The sequence below is a fragment of the Egretta garzetta genome, unplaced genomic scaffold, assembly GCF_000687185.1.
Source record: "Egretta garzetta isolate BGI_Z169 unplaced genomic scaffold, ASM68718v1 scaffold200, whole genome shotgun sequence".
Classification (NCBI taxonomy): domain Eukaryota; kingdom Metazoa; phylum Chordata; class Aves; order Pelecaniformes; family Ardeidae; genus Egretta; species Egretta garzetta.
Window position 1 is genome coordinate 1,088,761 of NW_009258379.1, and position 8,682 is coordinate 1,097,442.

An 8,682-nucleotide genomic window follows, 5' to 3' on the forward strand; every position below is an offset into this window, starting at 1 on the left:
TTTTACTTAGTTACTCTCTACGGAATAAATCTGAACTATAGATTGCAGACTTACTTGCTGCTCAGACAAGCAGCTTTCTCAAGGTACGAAGGCTCTGTTGTAGAGCTACAATGTAAAAGCCACTTTGGACTCATCAAGCTCTCCAGTAATTGGATCAGGTGGATCACTGGTTCCACCAGTGGAAGAACAGGCCAACTTCTGCTCTCAAATATACCCATAAACCCACAACGCATCCCCTGAAATATCAGAAGTCACTTTGGGTTAAGATAGGTACAAAAGAGAGCAAAGACCAAAGCTTCCCATTTACTTTTTTCCCTTCTCATTACAATATTTATTTGCAGATTCAACATTCGGAACTCTTTCACACAATGTCAAGATGAATTTTTCCATAACTGAGTGTTTGAAGTAAACTTGCATTTATTTAAAGCCATAGAAAAATAGGTTCTTTCCACCTTCCCTTCGCAGTCTTTCACAACTGTTTATACACGAAAGCACTGGCTAGGAGAGCTCTCTTAACGCACAGGCTCACTACAGCCCACATTACAGGAACTCCTAACGGCTATCTGCCAAGCCGAGAACTCTCAGGCAGAAAGCATTATGCATCTTTGTGGTTAAATTCTTCTGCCAAGGGCTTTGGATGAAACCCTTCCTTGTTAGCAAAAAGTCATTTCACTGAGCTGGGAACTACTACAGACCAAATTTGTCAAAACACAGGTGCTCAAACTTGGACTCCGAAGGCCGTAATTAGACGTACGAAGGCAAGCAGTCTGCTTTTCCAAGCAGCTGAGCACGTAAGCCTCCCATCAGTCTCTTCAAAGTTGTTGGCACTTTCAGAAACAGGACATGAAGACTGGTAAATCCTAAACCAAAATGTAACCTGTCCAGCTCTGAAAACTCAGAGTATGTTGTCTGAAACACAAAAAAAAGTTCACGACGGTGCAGATCAAGGCAGAGTTCGTGTCTGACTACCCAGGGTTTTGGTGGATGCTGTCCTTCCAAAGGAAGGGGGCACGATCCCAGCACATTCATAACCAGTTACAGCCTCCACACCCACAGGACCCTGGGGACAGCAGCAAAAGCTCGATCGTGGTGACAAGGAATGATAAAGACACTGAGGCTGAAGAGGATAGGGAGTTGGGAAAGAAGACAAAAAAACAGTAAGAAAATAAATCATACAGTAGAAAGGTGGCGAAGAGGAGGAATGTGACAAGGAGTGGGAGAGCAGACTGGCACTTCAGTGGCCGTTTGCCCAATTACAGAAACCCCACCCTAAGATTTCAGTTCCTCCTATGTATTTCTGAATTTATTCTTGGTAGGACGTAACCAAAGCGAATGCACTGAAACTGTCCCATTTGTAACAGCTTTTCCCTACCTATAAGGTGTGTAAATCAAAAAATGGGGCTTGGAAAGATGCAGAAGGTGGATTTTGCGATAAAACAGTGATGGGCTTTCAATGAACTGACAGTTTGCGTTCCTCTTGTTTGTCCTCCCTCTGTATGGAGCCGAGGCCTGGTAAGATATAGGAAGCGAAAAGGAAGCGAGCAATAACCCCGAGGAGCCAACTGTAGCTTCTGGCACATGGCAGCGCATGCCCCGCCGGCTGCCCAAACCTCTGCCCCCCTCGTGCCCTTCGCTGCCAGCACCTCACTGCGGCAGCGGCACCGGGCTCCGCTGCGCGCCCTTAACAAGCACCGCGCCAACAGGAGAAGGGCCAGTTCGTTAGAAAGCCCAAACCTTGTCGCAGCAAGGCAGCACTAGAAAAATAAATATTGCCTTTGCAGTCAAAAGCCGCAGCGGCCCCGAACCATGTTGCAATTTGTACCAGCGGTGTGACAACATAGGTGGTTCAATCTTGGACCAAAGAGGCCAAAACCCAATGCATCTGACTAGTGGAAATAGTTGTCTATCCAAGTAATTATTTAAATATAGTGTCTACTAACCTTAAATATATATGCTAAGAACTACTTATAGCAGGGTCCTGGGAATGCTGTATCTGCATAGCTGCTTGTCTACTAAATAATCCATGCTTTCAGTTGAGGTATTTCTTTAAAAGAGTCACAGAAGAAAAACCTTGCAATAGTTGGTGTTTTTTAAAGAAAATCCCAACAGAAATGACCACATCTCCCTTCACCAGCTTCAACAAGACCCATCACAGCTCAGCAAGTTTATTTAATCACTGTAGTCTCTATACAGAAGAACAACATTCAGAGATCCCTGTGGTTACATTCATGCTGAAGAGAAATACCAATGCACAGGATCCTAAAAATAAGAGTTGAATATAGAAAATATTATGTAAAACAAAAAAAGCTATCAAGTATCATCGTGAAGCCAATCATTAAAAAAATCCTTGGTCAAAAGTTACGGTTATCAACAGTTTGGGATCATGATAAATGTAATGCGTGGGAAAAAGAACATCCATGTGGGTTTGGTAAGAGCAGATGAAGGGTCAGAGCCTAATTTTGAACAGATTAGAGACTCGACATAGGAACAGAGTGGCGTACCAAGTCGAACTGTGAAAACTTTGGTGCCGTTGTATTAACTGATACCAATTTAGGATCTTCTGTTATTGAAAGCAAGGCAAAGGAGGTCAACAGATCAGCCGGCGAGGGGGAAGACGGGTCCCTCCGGTGGATGACGCCGAGGGGTCCCAGGGGTCACTCTCCCAAAAAGGCTTCCCCATCCCAGCATGACTTGTGGGCCTAGAAGAGGAGGTGGAAGTGCATTCTTCAGGCAGTGGGGAATCAGGGAAAAAACTCCGAGAAAGTTCCAGCGACTCCTCGTCCTCTGCGCTGCCTCAGCTTCCGTTAAGTGCACCGAATTATCAGTGAGGACAGGATGGGAACACAGCCTGCAGGCTCTCCCCACCTCGCTGGAGGCCCTCTGTGCTTTGGTAGCTGATGCTTGGTGCCGTTACGTGTGTTTTCTTTAGTCTAGGTCAAACACGGTTGCTGCCGCTCCCTTTCTGCCTTCCCGTTTCCTCTGTCTCAGTCTCTGTGGTCCTCGATTTCCTGTTTACGGCGAGAGGTTGAAGGGCTGGGTTGGTTTTTCTGGCTCCTCACCTCCACACCCACCCTGCGCTCGCTCTCGTCTTCGCTCCTCTCAGCTGATCTCCACCCATCCTCTGCAGCACCATCCTCCTCCTTGCTCACCCCGCCAGATAAAAATAGTTTGAAAATCTCTACCGAGCCCACAGCTGTGATGGTTTCAGTGCTAACTCCACACGCTGAGCCTACTGCCGGCTCTTCACACGTGTCTGAGCAACTTCTCTGCTGTCGACGATGGTTTCAGTGCTAACTCCACATGTTGAGCACATTCACACGTGTCTGAGCAACTTCTCTGCTGTCGAGTTTAACAGCCTTTCGTTTTCTTCCCGCCTCTCCTCCTTTCCTCTGATTCACAGCAAGAACGGCCAAAAGCAGTGAGATCCCTGGCTGCCCAGGAGCAGCCTCTGGCCCCGTGGGAAAACCCTGCGGCACCGCACCACAGCCAGGCCCCCACCTGCCCACTGCCAGCTTTTGGGGACAACCGGCAACTTATCTCAGAAAAATGCCACCAGAGAGACACAGCAGCTCTTTCAGTCTCCTAATGGGCCGGTCACCCAGGAAGGCCACTCTTTATGGTGCACTTGGCACAGGCGGAGCACGGCTCTAATTCCCCGCTGACACTATTAGCGATAGAAACACCAGAAGGGAGAAGGCGCAGCTGTTCTTACCCCCGCATCGCGTAACTCCTCTTGTGCTCCCACAACGTGGGAAAGCAAAACAAGCCCGTTTTGAAAGTTGTGCGGCTGGGGTTGGTCGTGTTAAAACCTCTCCGGATTATTTCTACATGGCGTTTCACAATGACTGCAGGTTTTTGCAACGCTTTTACCAACCCTTTCAAACTGATAAACTGCTGTTTTCTGCTCTGGGGTTTCAGGTTAAAACACGCACAGAATTAAAACCAATGAATTTTGGTAATACGTTGCAGGGAAAGAAACATACATACAGGAAGGTGGTACTCACACCTCTGACAATTCGGCTAAGCACACAACTACGACCCTTTTAACATGCAGTGCTGTGTAAAAACCTACAGGCTAAGGGCCAGGTGCATCCACGAGCGACGACACCAGGGATTTAAAGTCAGCAATGGGCCCTGAAGCCCTATTTATGAACCTCATGTGATCGTTTTGACAAATGTCCCTCATACGTTCAAAAAAACAGTTTTAGATTTTGAAGATTAATTAAAACTAGAGGATATGGGTGGAGCTCCAAGTGTCCTACAGCTTGTGAAAACATTTGTTTCCCAGGGGTAAAGAGAAATGCGCCACATGCAAAACATGCACAGCAGGAAGACGGAAGCCGCTCTCACAGCAGTATTGATAACAGAGAATCCAACTTATCTTGAAGCAACACTGGGAAGGAAATTTCCTTTATGCGGAAACCCCCACGACAATACTACCAGCATACGGCGGCTTGCAAACCCTCTGTGACTGAGATAAATCAAGGACTGACTTTGTTTAGGAGTTTAGTAAATAAACTGAAGTTTGTATAGTGAAATGCATGTAAACCGGGGCTGGATGGGATCACAAGCAGGCATCTAGCCCCTTCCCCGCTTGAGGAGAGTAATTTCTTCCTCTACTAATTGGATGAGAAAAAAACCTGAACAAAAATGTAGTTAACTTTCTAAAAGACCAGAGCCAGGAGTGTCAGTGGCTGAATCCCCAGGGCAGGCCAGCGGGAGGGGGGTCGTGTCCACCATGCTCCCTCTGTCACACGCTCGACTCCGCTGAGTGAACTCAATGGGGCTGTGCCAGAATAATGGAGAATTTGTCTTAATAACTGCCCCGGACAATGTGCGGCTGCAGGAGCCGGCTGAGAGCACCGTGGGCCCCTGTGACCCCTTTGCTACCCCCACATGCCAGAAAGCGTTATCGGCCCCAACCCCTTCGCGTGACCGCAGCACCAACTGCTGCTGCGGCAAAGGTTACCTGTGCGGCCGCCTGTTTTCTAAAAACAGCTTAAAGGTGATCTGCTCCCTTCCATACCGGTCAAACCACATTTTCAACAGACTGACCTTGAATCCATTTCAAACTGAATGGCAAATATATTTGGCGCATGCTGCTGCCAGCCCAGCGCAGGTAAAACCACCTTCAGCGTGCAACAGCTACCGCCAGCCCCAGGACCGCAAAGGCCTCCGCGCCCGCGCAGATACGCAGCACAGGGGTGCTCTGAAATGCTGCTGAAGAAAACAGAGAAAATAGAGCTCAAAAGGGGAGCTGACAGGAGCACCAAGTGTCTAGGGCTGCTGCTGGGCGCCTTGGGACAGCCCAGCCTTTGGAGGCACCGAAACCCTCCCTGCCCAGCCCGGCCGGCCGCTTGCGCTAGGCGTGAGCGATGTTTGTGGATCCCTGTCAAGCAAGGCAAATTAAGGATGAGTTTGAATCCCTAACTCCAAAAGCTCTGTGTCCTGCAGTTTTATGCCTTTTTTGATTTCCACGCTGAAAGTAATTTTTCTGGCTTAAAATTATTATTTTTTCACTATAGCAACAAAGGCAGCCGGTGTGAGCCCCGCGCGAGGCATTGCTAAACACACTGACTCAGAGATCAGCTGAGCGCCGCTCCAGGCACACCACTTTTGCTGACAGCCAACATCCACAGCTTCCCCGAATTCCCCGGATCATAACCCGGGCTAGCCGTGCAGAGAACACTGCGCGTCCTTCCACGTTCCCAGTGCTGTGGGTTTTCAGGGTGCAGGATATCGCTCTATGTTTTCTCATAGATGTGAGGGTATAGAGTTAAATAACCGGTAATATTCACAGTTTCACACATTTCAGCTGTGCTTGGAAGTTTTTAAATTGAGAAAGATGCCCAAGAGAATGCTAGATCAGCTGCCGGGACGGGAGTGTTGTGATCAGACAAGATTTTATCAGGAAACGACGTGAATGTGCGTACTGTGATAATCTTCACCATTTGTTACAGTTACAGAAGACCAATACTGAATATGAAATAATTCTCATACAGGTCTAACCTCTGTTGTTTCAGGCAGGCTTGAGCACAGGCTTGTACAGCATAACTCCACGGCCCCGAGGCCAGCACGCAGACCCCTCAGCGGATCCGACAGGACCAAGTAAGAGCTCCTTGGCTCACCCCCCCACTAGCACCTTGAGAAAAGAGCAATGCTGGTGGCTCCTGGTCCTTAAATTTCCTGTCCCAACCAAGGGCTGCATGCTCAGAGGAAGGCTGGGGACTACCAGCAGCCCTGGCCTGCGATCCGTGCCGGGGAGGGGGCTGAGGCTGGGTTTTGTTGCTCCTGATGGCCCAGCAGGACCCCACCCTGGGGTGAAACCCTCAGCTGGGAGCCCCTGGGACTGCCTGCCCGTGGGGCTGCGGGGCAATGCAAACCAGTCAACTGATGCAATGCTAAATATAACCCAGAGGGGAAAAAAGCACCTCTGTGTATCTGTACCGTATCAGCTGAGGGGAGAAACATCTGCTTGGATAAACACCCACGAAACGATGGCCTTTTCACCCGGCCCTGGTGCACGCTATGCCAGTACGTCTGGCAAGGAGAAGCCCAGAGAGAACAACGCATAAGAAACGTGCACAGTCAGGCAGAGAGAGTCCAAATTAAAATATATTGCAATCGATCACCAGGGAAAAAAAATGATGGAAGGAGGAAGGATAACCCACTCAGGAGGAGGGCTATGAGGCGTCTGTAGAGAAAAGGAAATAAAACTAGTTTCTCTTAACATTCAAGAGTCCTATGACTATCTCCCCTTTAGCAGTAAGGCAATAAAACTGAACAGTGGATGCTGCTTTTCTCCAGCTGCAGGTAATGGGTCGGGACTGAAAAGAGGAGTTGATGGAAATGGAAAAAAATGAGTTTCATGTAGAAGACAGAAGGCCGTAACATACGCTTGGCAGAGGCAAGCAACAACCTAGGATGAAAGCTGGAGAAGTCAAACCTCCACACAGCTTACACAGGGAACACGATACACGTGGCTCTGATGCTTAGGAACAACAGGTGAACTTTAAAAGGTTTTGATGCAAGTAGGATGCATTTGTTATGGCTATTCTACGGCACAAAGGAATCTGCGGTGCTATTTCCCCATCAAAAACGGAGAGATTATGCCAAAGCTCTTACATGCTCCAACATGACTTAGACAGCAACTTGAACGTGAAAGATGACAAAGCAGCCAGGTGATGTTGTCCGTGCTGTCTTTAGCTGGGGATTTTCATTAGGAGCAAAACCCTTGCTGCTTTCCTGACTCTGCTCCACAGAGACGATTGTTCTGAAGTCAGGGCTGTGTTCAGCAAGCCGTTCGCTTTTCCTAGGAAGCACTGGCCAGCTTCTAAATCCTATTAAATATCTACCCTTCTCTACTAAACATTACAGCATGTGACTACTTTCACTGCTGAAAATGCTCTGAAAAGAAAAAAGGGAAAGCTACATAATGCGGCAAGTGGAAAAAACAATTCCGCTGCTTTCTCTCTTTGATGTCACTAAAGCTCACTCGCACAATAAAATGATGCACAGGACAATGTCCGGTAGCCAGCCAAGCATTACGGGGTGTGGAAGGGCAGGTCCCTTCATTGTCTTTATTTTTACACAGAGTTTATGGCAGTTTGGTGTCAGCAACCCAGAAATAAACCTCCTGAAAGCCAGCTTCAGATCCCTGTAGAAGAACGATTACGTTCATCTGCAAAGAGTTGCTGTAAAATCTCCCACAGCAAATAAATGAAACATGAAAGTCATCCGGGTTTAACAGATTAAACTGCTGGAAGAACTCCGCCTATTTTTTTTTTATTTTTTTTTTTTTTAAATTCAGAAGACAAAGATGACATATTTAAGCAGATTTAGAGAGAATATGTGCTGAGCTCTCCCTACATTGGTGAACTGCTTGTGTTACTTCAGGAAAACTGGAACTCGAAATTGCGAGAGTATCTCCCGCATTGTGACCCGCTCCCCGCAATGAAACCACCATGCCCGCCACAGCCCATTTCATAAACATCAAGCACCCAGCTTTTTTTTCTGGTACTCTAGGATAGCAGCTGATTTCTTGTTTTGCTCTGTGAAATGCAAAGCAGCTACAGAAATGCAACCTTTCTAGTGGATGATTAAAATGGTTTAACACTTCTGGGTGCTGCTCTTGGCAACACCTACGCCCATCTTCAGCTTTAAAGGCCCTGGTTTCAATAGAACCACTCACGTTATTGAAGTCCACTATGAGAAAAATGTTCAAGAGCACTGAGGCCTGATCTCCAAAATGTACTTGGACAAAGATGTTACAAAACCATTTTTACAGCAAAATAGCAAAAGGAATAAAGGAATAACTTTATGGCCTAACGAGCGTGCAGTACAGCGTTCCAATGGACCTCCTTTCAGAAGCAGCATGAAAAATACCTCCGTGCTGTCAGCATTTAACACAAAAGGACACAAGTGCCTGATTATGGCTGATTTGATGTTAGTGGTTCACGCCTGTTGCCATTTTCTCCCTTTGCGTAAGAGACAAATCACTTCATTAAAAGGAGCATGGAAAAAGCCTCGGCCTGTCCCAGGACACTGACTGCAAAATTCCCACAGAAGAACAATGAAAACCTGAGGTCACCGCACTATTTCGAGTGCACACAATCTTGTGGGGTCTTTGCAGTTTCCTTTAAAAAACATTATGAGCATAATGCAGGGAAGTGCCAGGGTTTT

The 8,682-nt window shown here is 47.3% G+C and overlaps 1 protein-coding gene across 4 annotated transcripts in view; it reads right to left on the minus strand.

Moving 5' to 3' along the window:
* Positions 1-8,682, minus strand: part of SPTBN1 (spectrin beta, non-erythrocytic 1) — a 93,491-nt gene that overhangs the window by 54,991 nt on the left and 29,818 nt on the right. Inside the window, exon 1 of one of the 4 annotated variants that reach the window (XM_035896126.1) lies at positions 1,941-1,959. The exons of the other annotated variants lie outside the window; for them this stretch is intronic. The gene's annotated coding sequence lies outside the window, so the exon portion shown is untranslated. Of the gene's footprint in view, positions 1-1,940; positions 1,960-8,682 lie in introns of those variants that run through there. 4 annotated transcript variants of the gene reach the window in all.